The 12526-nt window shown below is 43.2% G+C and overlaps 1 protein-coding gene across 1 annotated transcript in view; it reads right to left on the bottom strand.

Moving 5' to 3' along the window:
* LOC126237119 (potassium voltage-gated channel protein Shaw-like) overlaps window positions 1-12526 on the bottom strand; it is a 369116-nt gene that overhangs the window by 114859 nt on the left and 241731 nt on the right. The gene's annotated exons all lie outside the window — the stretch shown is intronic.

The following is a 12526-nucleotide window of genomic DNA, read 5'->3' on the forward strand; positions in this document are numbered from 1 at the left end:
CTCTGTACACTGTATACAAGGCAACGTCCAGACTGACTGACGCACACATAATCGCCCAACCCAAACCGCTATGAACAGAAACTCGAAACTTGCAGAAGGTGTCGGTCTCATACTGTAGGCGTCGTTTAAGAAGTGGTTTTTCTAAATTTCAACCATGAGGGGGTGAAATATGGGATGAAATGATTCTTCTCAAAAATGGCGCTATTAAGGTAATTTTGAAGCTAGACCTACGAAAATTGGTTTCTCGGTCAGAAATAAGAAATATGTATTTTATAATTTTAGGAAATTTAACCCTCTGAGGGTGAAATAGTAGGTAAAAGTCTTTTCTGGAAATGTTTCATTGTTAAAGAACTACCAAAGTATTTTTTAGCTACATCTACTAGTATGAACATTTGTACAGATTGAATAACATCAGGGACAGGCTACAATTCTGCCTCAGTCGCTTCTCAACCAATGCTTCCCTTTCATGCCGCTCGACTCTTATAACTCACGTCTGGTTTCTGTAGAAGTTGTAAATGGTCTCTCGCTTCCTGTATATTACCCCTGCTATCATCCGAATTTTAATTAATATCAATTAATATCCAGTTTTTCCATTCTTCCGTAAAGAATTCGTGTTACTATTTTGCGACCATGTCTTATTAAGCTGATAGTCCGGTAATTTTGTCACCTGGAATTGGAATTATTACATTCTTCTTGAAGTCTGAGGGTATTTCGCTTGTCTCATACATCTTGCACACCAGATGGAAGAGTTTTGCCATGGCTGGCTTCCTTTTTACGTACGCACGCCCAGCTTTCTTAACGACGACAACGACCACCTCGACTACCACCACTACTAAGACGATGATTACTAATACTACTACTACAACTCGTGCTCCTAGTGCTAATAATAATAATAATAATATAATAATAATATAATAATAATGGGAATTGTACTTTTATTTACAAACGAAATGTTAGATTGGGCATTTGAGCGTTTTATTACTTATAAAACAAGTTCACTCGATGATTCTTTTTCTTCCCGAATCTTTCGATCTCACCGCCACACTATATCCCTCGGCTTTCGAAGTTGATCTTTCAAATGAGGTTGAAGGGTGAGCTGATAAGCGATCCTGGGCCATACTGTTCCTCAAATATGTTTTTATGCGCTTAAGACAAAAAATCTCTTTTTTGTTGCAAAAAATGGTGACAATTTCAAAAAATAATTTGAAAACTGCTTGAAGTATTTGGTCCGTTCCATTCTCAATCATTCTTTTTTTTTGATAATGTCTGCCAAACTGACACATTGAAACGTTACCGAGAGCGAGTCAAGGATGCACCATAATGAATCCAAACCATCTATAGTGAAACGTTGGGCATAATTAGCGAACTGAGCATCTTCGCCTAATTTATGAAAGGGCAGTTTATCGTGATGTGTAAATTTTGGTTCCAGCTGTGTTACAATTTTATTCAACATTTCGAAGGATACCTGTTTGTATTTTGGCACCAACGGATTGCCAATGCATTCATGCATTATTTAAGCTCTATTTATGGAACCTTCAGGTTGTGAATTAGTCGAGAGTTTCGTGGAATTTAAAAAGTTGATCCATTTATCTTCATTTGTTAAGTTTTTTAAAGTAAGCCATGAATTTTGAGGAAGCATTCTTACGAAACTGTGCTTCACTGGTTTTTTTACTGAAGAGTGTTGGAAAGCAGCTTTCAGAAATACTTTGAAAAACAGAGAGAAGCAGAACAAACTCAAAGTCTAGGAGGCTATTTTCTAAATCCGCCGACATTCTTGTAGTCGTTGCACTAGAGCCTGGACTGTCAACTACTTCATTTAAAACCTCAGTTATCCCCGGACTGTTTTCATAAATGGCAAATATTCTTCTGGCGTTAAAGTTCCATCCTGTTGCAGTGTTGTAAGGAACGCGTATACGAACAACAGTGTCGACAATTGCTGTCCGTTTGGTAGGCCGGTGGAAGAAAGCAGGAATATTCCGTCGCGTGGATAAAAATATCTCCAGAGACTGCTATTATACATGAAAGGCTCTGCTGCAAAAACAAATTTAATCGATATGCAGAACAATGAGTAAAAATATCGTGGGGCAATTTTATGGACCTTAGTTTGGGGACATGTAATTCTACTGCCAGAACGGAAGCACCGTCATAAGTTCGGACTTTCGGTTTGTTCTTCATATCATAATTCCGAAACGCAACACTTAGCACAGTGAATAAACCAGCAGCATCTCTATCTTGGCAAACATAATGAAAACCAAGAAAATGTTCTTGAATGTCGCCGTTGGATTACACTGGTCATACAACAGTAGAGCTTTGTTACTTGTCTGTAACGGCTATTGCTTCGTCCACAATGCAGGCATAAAATGATGTTCCACCCAAACTTGAATGTATCTATTCACAAATCTTCTCATTTATGCATTCAATCAGTTCGTTCTGTGCAGTTTTTGAATATCCGTGGATAGCTCATGTTCTTCCAGTTTGCTTTCATATATTTGATTCTATTTAGCAATAGTTTAAAACAGCTCTGAAATTCCCGGTATTCAGGGAATCTTCTGTCTCGTCATGAACTCTGAAAACTTGCTACGGCTTACACACAAGACTTGTGACGTCAGAATCTTCATGATGTCCCTGTTAACTTTCACTTAACTGTATTGTCTGATTATGATATTTATTATGTAGGTCTTCAATACTAAAAAAAATCGTTTGCACTGTTCTTTATATAAAATAAAACAATTTGTATGATAATTAGAAGAAGTAAGCCATGATAAACCTCTAGACAGATTCTTCAGATAGTCGAAAACCCTCAGTGGATCATATAGTTTTTTTGTGCTTAAAAGTAAACATAGTGAGCAGAATAATTTCCATTTGGAGGACTAGCACGTAATTACTTGTGCTACTCATACCATGAACTTTTCCATGCAAATGTTTTGAATCTATTTTTCTGAAGAATTCCAAGTCGTTCAACTTCACATATCATTGGAAACGAAAGTTACTACAGGGAAGTAACGACGTTCTCACTCGAAAGCGTAACACCAGTCTTTGTACAAGGTTTGGCTTCATCCCTATTCACTGCACACAGGAGAACTAACGTTTAGTGAAACCTAGAGAGGCGGCACCACAGTTGCTGGCTTCCCGTACCACTGAAGCGCACGAAAACATGGCTACGACAGACTTAACCTCCTCTTGTGTTCCTAGTAGTGACGTCAGGTTACCAAAGCAACAGAGCATTTGCAGGCGGTCTGGCGTCCTTGCCATATGCTTCGCGCCTCCGGCTGCCTTATACTGTAGCTTACCGTTAAGCTTTCGCACTTTGACTTGCTCTCTAGTGCTTTTGGTGTAGAACAAATAACACAAGCTAATGTCTTTCACTCATGCTGAAATGAAATGTCGTGTGGCGAGGGCCTCCCGGCGGGTAGACCTGATCGCCTGGTGCAAGTCTTTCGAGGTGACGCCACTTCAGCGACTTCCGCGTCGATGAGGATGAAGTGACGATGATGAACGCGACACAAACACATAGTACCTGAGCAGGGAAAATCTCCAAGCCAGCCCCAGAAATGGAACCCCTTCCCCCGTCCCCCTCCCCTCCCCAGCATGACAAGCCGGCATGCTGTCGACTTAGCTACGGTGGCGGGCTTCACTCAAGCTGACAAAAGTGCATAAATGTTTATGAACCGTGAATTTGGACTCTCAAAATTTTTTCTTAAAGAATTTACTTTTTTTACTAGCGATTCATCAAGAACATTAACACACTATGTGAGCGTGGAAGTAGTTGCCAAGGAATAACTGATGGAACCAAATTAAATTTCAACCAATGGAAATTTTATTCATAAATGCTTTTTCAAAACAGATTTAAAAATTATGAGCAGAAAAGCACTCTTGAAATATCTAGTTACAATTTAACAAATGTGAATTTTATTCCTAAAGCTTTTTCAAAACAGTTTTAAAATTATAAGCAGAAAAGCACCTTCGAAATATCAAGTTACAATTTTATTTAGAGGCAGAAAGAACAATATTGACAGTATGAGCCTTCGGGCTGAGGAGTTTGCCGCTCCCTTTCAACACGGCCGTAGTCACGACCGCTCATAACGACCTCTGAAAACTACACTGGTGCAAATCTGCAACACACTATATTACTTTAAACTAAAATTTTTTACAACTCACACAAACACGTTAACTATACACCCGTAAGAGGGATGGAAATGGTACAAACTCTCACACTAAGAACTTATTTTTCCCCAAAACTGCAATTTGTTATTAAAAGGGCTCTTACGGTGGAAGGGTGGCAACTTTATAAAAATAACTATTTAAATAAAATCCATGAAATTCAGACTTACATAAAGTGTACAGCATGCTCTACATTACACATATACCGCCTCGCAAGATAATAGGCAAGATAAAATCATATTTCAGGAATTCGGCCCTTACCTTAATTCTATAAATTAGTTAACACCGAATCCGACAAGCATGAGAGAGGCAGCTATTAACGTACGGCAGACCGACAGACAGACAGACAAGAAATGCCTAACAAATGCGGAGGAAAGACAGACGAGACAGCTGGTGACGAGAGACTGACCAAGAAGACAAGTAGAATTTAACAAGTAACTGAAACAACATATCACTAATCACTTAAGTTCTGACAAATGCGATTTCTGGCAAAGACCTGGCGCAGCAACCCCAAAACGCTCTCCCGAACCTTCCGCTGCCAGCTGCTTTAACGGACGCAGGAAGGCGCGCCGATCTCCCGTCCCACGGCGTCGCAGCTCGCGCTGGCCATACCGATGTCGTGGGTTGACTCCTGTTGCTCTCGTGTCGGCCGCGAAGCCACTACCCCACGCTATACGGCGCGGCCCACTGGACTGACGTGGCGACCTCACATGCGCCGACGCTCAAGACGCACATGCATCTTGTGTCTCAGTGCTCGACCGACCAACCGATCGACCCAACCGGTCTTAAGGTCGATCCGAAAGACAGACATCCTGATACTCCAGACGGCAGACAGACACTAACCGCCACACCAATTCGGACGAGAGACAGACAGACTAACTTGGCTCACCAACTGACGAGACTCGCCTAGACCGAGAGACTGCCCTGGTGACCAACTGCCTCCGACTGACTGACTGATCACCCCTTAAATGCACGTGAAAGGGCAACTTTTCCCCTTTCCCACCAGAGGGAGACACCAAAGCTGAGAGTGCCACAGCGGCGCCACCACCAGAAACGGAAGGCGACTGCTTTACACTACGCGCTGCGGCGCGCTCTTCAAAACAGCAAATTGTACTACGGCTCAGTTTATTGTAAAAAATATTATTGCTACAACTACCGCTACTACTTCTACCACAGAAAAGAGAAGAGGATGGGCCTTCCTTGTCTCATCTGCTCAACCGCTACTGTGTGCCGAAAGAAATAAGGAACAGCAGAACTCTCAACAAGCTTCTTTGTACAGTACTTGAAAGCATAGAATTATGTCATTTTCGTATGTAACTATTAACTCTGAAATTCCGCGAATATAAAAATCTAAATTAATTGTGCAAATGGTTCAAATGGCTCTGAGCACTATGGGACTTAACATCTGTGGTCATCAGTCCCCTAGAACTTAGAACTACTTAAACCTAACTAACCTAAGGACATCACACACACCCATGCCCGAGGCAGGATTCGAACCTGCGACCGTAGCAGTCACGCGGTTCCGGACTGCGCGCCTAGAACCGCTAGACCACCGCGGCCGGCTAAATTCATTGTAAACATACTTGTATCAGTTATTGTGCTGGGACTCGAACACAGGTGCAAATAAAAAAAGTGCACAAAGTTCTGACAAGCCCCAACAGCACGGAAAATTGGGAACAGTCTCAACAGACACTTCAAGACACTGTACTGTGACACATTAAAACGTAAATATCTACAAAAACAGACATAAGCCATCTTATATCTTATAATCTCACACAAATCGTTGTATATCGTGTATTGCAGGATTACCTGGAAATAGCAGACTGCCGAAACGAGACGTCGTATATAAATAACGATCTAATAACATCCATGTGCAGCAGGAAACGAGAAAATATTTAAGAGTTTTGAACATAGCTGTGTGGTCAACGACTGTTTACAAAGTAAAATTAACGCAATAGCAGCCCTCGGTCGCAAAAAAGAAGACTTTTGGCCTAGGTTTCGGCACTGCTATGAGTGCCTTCATCGGAAGTAAAACACTCAAACTGGCCTATAACATAATTACAAGATTATAGGGAAAAATCTTTAAGTGTAACTATTGACTAGAAGTACAAAAAAGAAACAGTACTTACATGTCACGTATAAAACTAAATATCAAGCGATAAAGCTTTAATCACAAAATTTTTGAAACAGAATATAGAGGGTGTTACAAAAAGGTACGGCCAAACTTTCAGGGAACATTCCTCACACACAAATAAAGAAAAGATGTTATGTGGGCATGTGTCCGGAAACGCTTAATTTCCATGTTAGAGCTCATTTTAGTTTCGTCCACCTACGCTCAATGGAGCACGTTATCATGATTTCATACGGCATACTCTACCTGTGGTGCTAGAACATGTGCCTTTACAAGTACGACACAACATGTGGTCCATGCACGATGGAGCTCCTGCACATTTCAGTCGAAGTGTTCGTATGCTACTCAACAACACATTCGGTGACCGATGGATTGGTAGAGGCGGACCAGTTCCACGGCCTCCACGCTCTGCTGACCTCAACCCTCTTCACTTTCATTTATGGGGGCATTTGAAAGCTCTTGTCTACGCAACCCCGGTACCAGATGTAGAGACTCTTCGTGCTCGTATTGTGGACGGCTGTGATACAATACGCCATTCTCCATGGCTGCATCAGCGCATCAGGGATTCTATGCAACGGAGGGTGGATGCATGTATCCTCGCTAACGGAGGACATTTTGAACATTTCCTGTAACAAAGTGAAGTCACGCTGGTACGTTCTGTTGCTGTGTGTTTCCATTCCATGATTAATGTGATTTGAAGAGAAGTAATAAAAGGAGCTCTAACATGGAAAGTAAGCGTTCCGAACATATGTCCACATAACATATTTTCTTTCTTTGTGTGTGAGGAATGTTTCCTGAAAGTTTGGCCGTACCTTTTTGTAACACCCTGTATAGTAGGCAAACCACTATAGGCTGCTCACACGTGTCGAGCTACGGTACGTGACATATACGTACTGTTTCTTTTTTGTACTCCTAGTCAGTACTTGTAGGTAATGGCCTTGCCGCAGTGGATACACCGGTTCCCGTCAGATCACCGAAGTTAAGCGCTGTCGCCATTTTTCGGGGTGCACTCAGCCTCGTGATGCCAATTGAGGAGCTACTCGACCGAATAGTAGCGTCTCCGGTCAAAGAAAACCATCATAACGTCCGGGAGAGCGGTGTGCTGACCACAAGCCCCTCCTATCCGCATCCCCACCTGAGGATGCACCGGCGGTCGGATGGTCCCGATGGGCCACTTGTGGCCTGAAGACGGAGTGTTTAGTCAGTACATACACTTAGGAATTGTTTTTCGTATAATCTTATAATTATGTTATAGGCCAGTTTAAGTGTTTTACTTCTGATGAAGGCACTCATAGCAATGCCGAACCTCGATCAAAAGATGTCTTTTTTGCGACCGAGGGCTGCTATTGCTTTAATTTCAAAATATTTAAGCCTAGATGACTAAAGGGGAAAATCGTTAAACTGCTAGTAAACGATTGTGAAGATGACTAATCCACATTTTATTCAAAGGAAGTTACAATTTATACGTTATGTATTAGTTAATTACCATTATTAAATGTCCATTGTTATGTTACATTTCAAATTAAATACAAAACACCTGTTTCATACCCTACTGCAGTCGTAAGTTTGTAAGGGTTTAGTAATCTAGGGTTAATAATGTCATTCACTGACCTAATGCATGCTACCAGCCCATGTGAAAAGTAGCTTTCAAGAGAAAAGGAAGAACAGGTCTTAGAAGTAATGTTATAGAAGAATTCTGAAAGTTAAGTGGACTAATTAGATAAGCAGTCACGACTTTATCCATCAAATTGGCGCGCAAACGAATATAAGAAGAACCAGAATGCGATGGCATGTGTTAAGACATCCGGATATAATTTCCGAGATAATGTGGAGGGCTAAGAGTTCGAAACAGGGGAAGGCAAACATGAATATAATCGTCAAATAGTCAGGAGCGTAGGATGTAAGTGCTAGTATGAGATGAAGAGATTGGTACAGAAGAATAAGTTGTCGCGGGCGCTTCAAACGTCAAATGACAACCCTAAAATGAAATTACGGCGCGTACACATAAGCCCAATTAAGGCAAACAAACGACAGCCAATATCTTCGGCCTAACGTTGGTCGTCAACGCACTGACGTTCGGCCTGTCATCCTTACCAAAGCAGGTGGTTGTGAGCAATTGATTGGGCCATGTGGAATCGCAGCTGGCTCTGATAACTTCTCGAGGCTGCTCCCAGTTTGTTACTTGTTATAATAAATGTAAATGTCGGCCGGCCGGTGTGGCCGAGCGGTTCTAGACGCTTCAGTCTGGAACCGCGCTACCGCTACGGTCGCAGGTTCGAATCCTGCCTCGGGCATGGATGTGTGTGATGTCTTTAGGTTAGTTAGGTTTAAGTAGTTCTAAGTTCTAGGGGACTGATGACCTCAGATGTTAGGTCCCATAGTGCTCAGAGCCATTTGAACCATTTGTAAATGTCGTGTGAGTAGGGCCTTCCGTCGCGTAGACCGTTCGCCGGGGGCAAGTCTTTCGATTTGACGCCACTTCGGCGAATTGCGCGTCGATGGAGATGAAATGATGGTGATTAGGACAACACAACACCCAGTCCCTGACCGGAGAAATGTCTCCGACCCAGCCGGGAATCGAACTCGGGCCCTTAGGATTGACATGCTGCCGCGCTGACTTCTCAGCTATTCAGCTACCAGGGGTGGACGTTGCTTGTTATAAAATAGAGTTTTAGTGAGAGATTCACCGGCCGATGTTACGAGGGAAGAAGAGGATTTAGCAGTTGTCGCATTTGCAGCATTTATTTTACTGCAAAAATCTGATCATCGGAAAATGAAGAAGAATCGACGCTGGTAGACGACCTCTCCGTAAACAAAAATGGTTCAAATGGCTCTGAGCACTATGGGACTAAACATCTATGGTCATCAGTCCCCTAGAACTTAGAACTACTTAAACCTAACTAACCTAAGGACATCACACAACACCCAGTCATCACGAGGCACAGAAAATCCCTGACGCCGCCGGGAATCGAACCCGGGAACCCGGGCGTGGGAAGCGAGAACGCTACCGCACGACCAAGAGCTGCGGACTCTCCGTAAACAGTAGGGAACAGTGTGGTGGGACAAAACTGTCTGCCTTAAAGCTGAATTGGAATACAGTTTTTTGCGAATGAGAGCTACAAATTTCGAATTGTTGTTGCATTACCTAGGACCTAAAATTTCAAAATATGAGACCTCATTTAAGACAGCTTGACCAGCAGAGAAAGTTATCCACAAATATTCCACAGCGCGCACGCTATTTTCTGACAGCTCACTTTTTTCCCTCTATGCGCCTAATCTGTCCAATTTGCTTTTACAATCATAATTCGTAGGGTCCCATAAACAATCCCGTACACGATAAAACTATCAGCTTTGATGAAGTTTCCGTATTCCACTCAGGACTCCAGTGTTTTTAGACACAATAAATATATATACTAAGCCGTGGTAAAATTTACTGATTTGAAGAGCACGCCGTAGCGCGTAGTGTAAAGCAGTCGCCTTCCGTTTCTGGCGGTGGCGTCGCTGTGCAGTCGCAGCTTTGGTGTCTCCCTCTGGTGAGAAAGGGGAAAAGTTGCCTGTTCACGTGCAATTAACGGGCGCTATGAGCTCGGCAATAGGTCAGTCGTCAGTCTCGCCAAGTCTTGTCAGTTGGTCAGCCGGTTCAGTGTGGGGCAGTCAGTGTCGGTCTGTCGTCCGGAGTGCTAGTATGTGTTAGGCCGCCAGTTTGCTCGAGTTTGTTCAGACAATGGTCATTGGCGGTTGGATCGATCGGTTGGTCGGTCGCGCACTGGGACACAAGATGACTTGTCCGTCTTGAGCGTCGGCGCATGTGAGGTCGCCACGTCAGTCCAGTGGGCCGCGCCGTATAGCGAGGGGCAGTGGCTTCGCGGACAACACAAGAGCGACAGGAGTCTACCCACGACATCGGGCTGGGCGGTGCGAGCTGCGACGCCGTGAGACGGGAGATCGGCGCGCCTTCCTGCGTCCGTGAAGCGGCTGGCAGCGGACGGTTCGGGAGAGCGTTTTGGGGTTGCTGCGCCAGGTCTTCGCCAGACATCGCAGTTTTTTTAGAAGTTAAATGAGTCGTGATATGTTTCATTTACTTGTTAAATTCTACTTGTTTTCTTCGTCAGTCTCTCGTCCTCAGGTTGCTCGTCTGTCTCCCGTCCGTATTTGTTAGGCAGTTACTGTCTGTCTGTCGGTCTGCCGTACATTAATAGCTGCCTCTCTCATGCTTGTCGGATTCGGTGTTAACGAATTTACAGAATTAAGGTGTAAATGCCGAATTCCTGAAATATTTTTTTTTATCTTGCCTATCATCTTGTGAGGCGGTATATGTGTAACGTAGAACATGTTGTACATTTTATGTAAGTTTGAATTTAATGGGTTTTATGTAAATAGTCATTTTATAAAGTTGCCACCCTTCCACCGTAAGAGTCCTTTTAAAAACAAATTGCACTTTCGATGGCAAATAGTTTCTTGGTGTGCGTGTTTGTACCATTTCCATCCCTCTTACTGGGTGCATAGTTAATGTGTTTGTGTGAGTTGTTAAAATTTTTAGTTTAAAGTAATCTGGTGTGTTGCAGATTTGCACCAGTGTAATCTTTCAGAGGTTGTTGTGAGCGGTCGTGACTACGGCCGTGTTGAAAGGGAGCGGCAAACTCCTCAACCCGAAGGCTCATACTGTCAATATTGTTCTTTCTGCCTCTAAATAAAATTGTAACTTGATATTTCGAGGGTGCTTTTCTGCTTATAAATTTTAAATCTGTTTTTGAAAAGGCTTTTATGAATAAAATTCCCATTTGTTGAAGGTAATTTCATTTTCATCAGTTACTCCCTGGCAACTACTTTTACGCTCACCTAGTGTGATGAAATGTGTTACTGTTCTCGATGAATCGCTAGTAATAAAGTAAATTCCTTAAGAAAAGATTTTGAAAGTAAATTCCCGGTTCATATACATCCGTTCAATTCACACAGAAAATCGCTACAGAAGCAACGAATATTTGATCCGTTGTCCACGCGAAGAGGTGGGTCCCAAGCTCAGCTCACCGTCAACGCATTGATGTTACCGCCGGCAGTCAGAACGGCAACCAAGGTCAACAACACCGTTGGCACTGATTTGCCGCGGTACACACTAAGCAAATTTCGGCCATCGAAGTGAATGGTTGCCGTTCAGAGGCCTTCGGTGGTCTAGTGAGTTCCGGCCATAAGGGCAACGTGTACAGTCAATTGTCTAGTGGTGCCACGTACAGCCAGAAAGCTGTGTTTTGCAACCACGCGCCCTGGCACCGCCAAGTTGACCGCGCGCAGCGGCAGGAGGTGGCAGGGTCGTCGCCACTGACCAGGAGACACGCGGTAAGCAATGCATGAGTGTACAGCGTCCGGCGGCCGCCACGCCCAGTGTGACGTCACAACATCGACCCGTGGGCCAGAGAGAGACACCTGGCGCGCTCTGGGATCACGACAGCGAAGCCGCTGCTTCTTTGTTCTTACAGTGTGCGCTGCAGCTACAACTGCAGCCGGGAAGTCGTCCTGTGACGCCTGACATCTCTCCGGGGTTGAGCAGCTACACGTATTCAGTTCACTGACAAAAGAGCACACACATATATTACGCTGCCTAGGGGAATATTTGGAGAAGAGGTATTCTTTTTTTCAAGCAGTGCATTTTTTAAATAACGTAAGCTTTTGAATTTGTTATTCTGTTGGACGGAATTACGGCAGAGGGCCATATATAAAACTTATATTATTTCTCATTCGTTAATTCGATAATATTTGGGACATAATAGTATGTACGAAAAGCATTAACCTTGAGTGATTATGAACTATGACAGCAGTGTATGAGAATCATCTACATCTTCATCTACATCTACATGGATATTCTGCAAATCACATTCAAGTGCCTGGCAGAGGGTTCATCGAACCACCTTCACAATTTTCTATTATTCCAATCCCGTACAGCACGCGGAAAGAATGAACACCTATATCTTTCCGTACGAGCTCTAATTTCCCTTATTTTATCGTGGTGATCGTTCCTCCCTATGTAGGTCGGTGTCAACAAAATTTTTTCGCATTCGGAGGAGAAAGTTGGTAATTGGAATTTCGTGAGAAGATTCCGTCGCAACGAAAAATGCCTTTCTTTTAATGATTTCCAGCCCAAATCCAGTATCATTTCTGGGACACTCTCTATCATATTGCGCGATAATACAAAACGTGCTACCTTTCACTGAACTTTTTCGATGTACTCCGTAAGTCCTA

Source organism: Schistocerca nitens, chromosome 2, assembly GCF_023898315.1.
Source record: "Schistocerca nitens isolate TAMUIC-IGC-003100 chromosome 2, iqSchNite1.1, whole genome shotgun sequence".
Lineage (NCBI taxonomy): Eukaryota > Metazoa > Arthropoda > Insecta > Orthoptera > Acrididae > Schistocerca > Schistocerca nitens.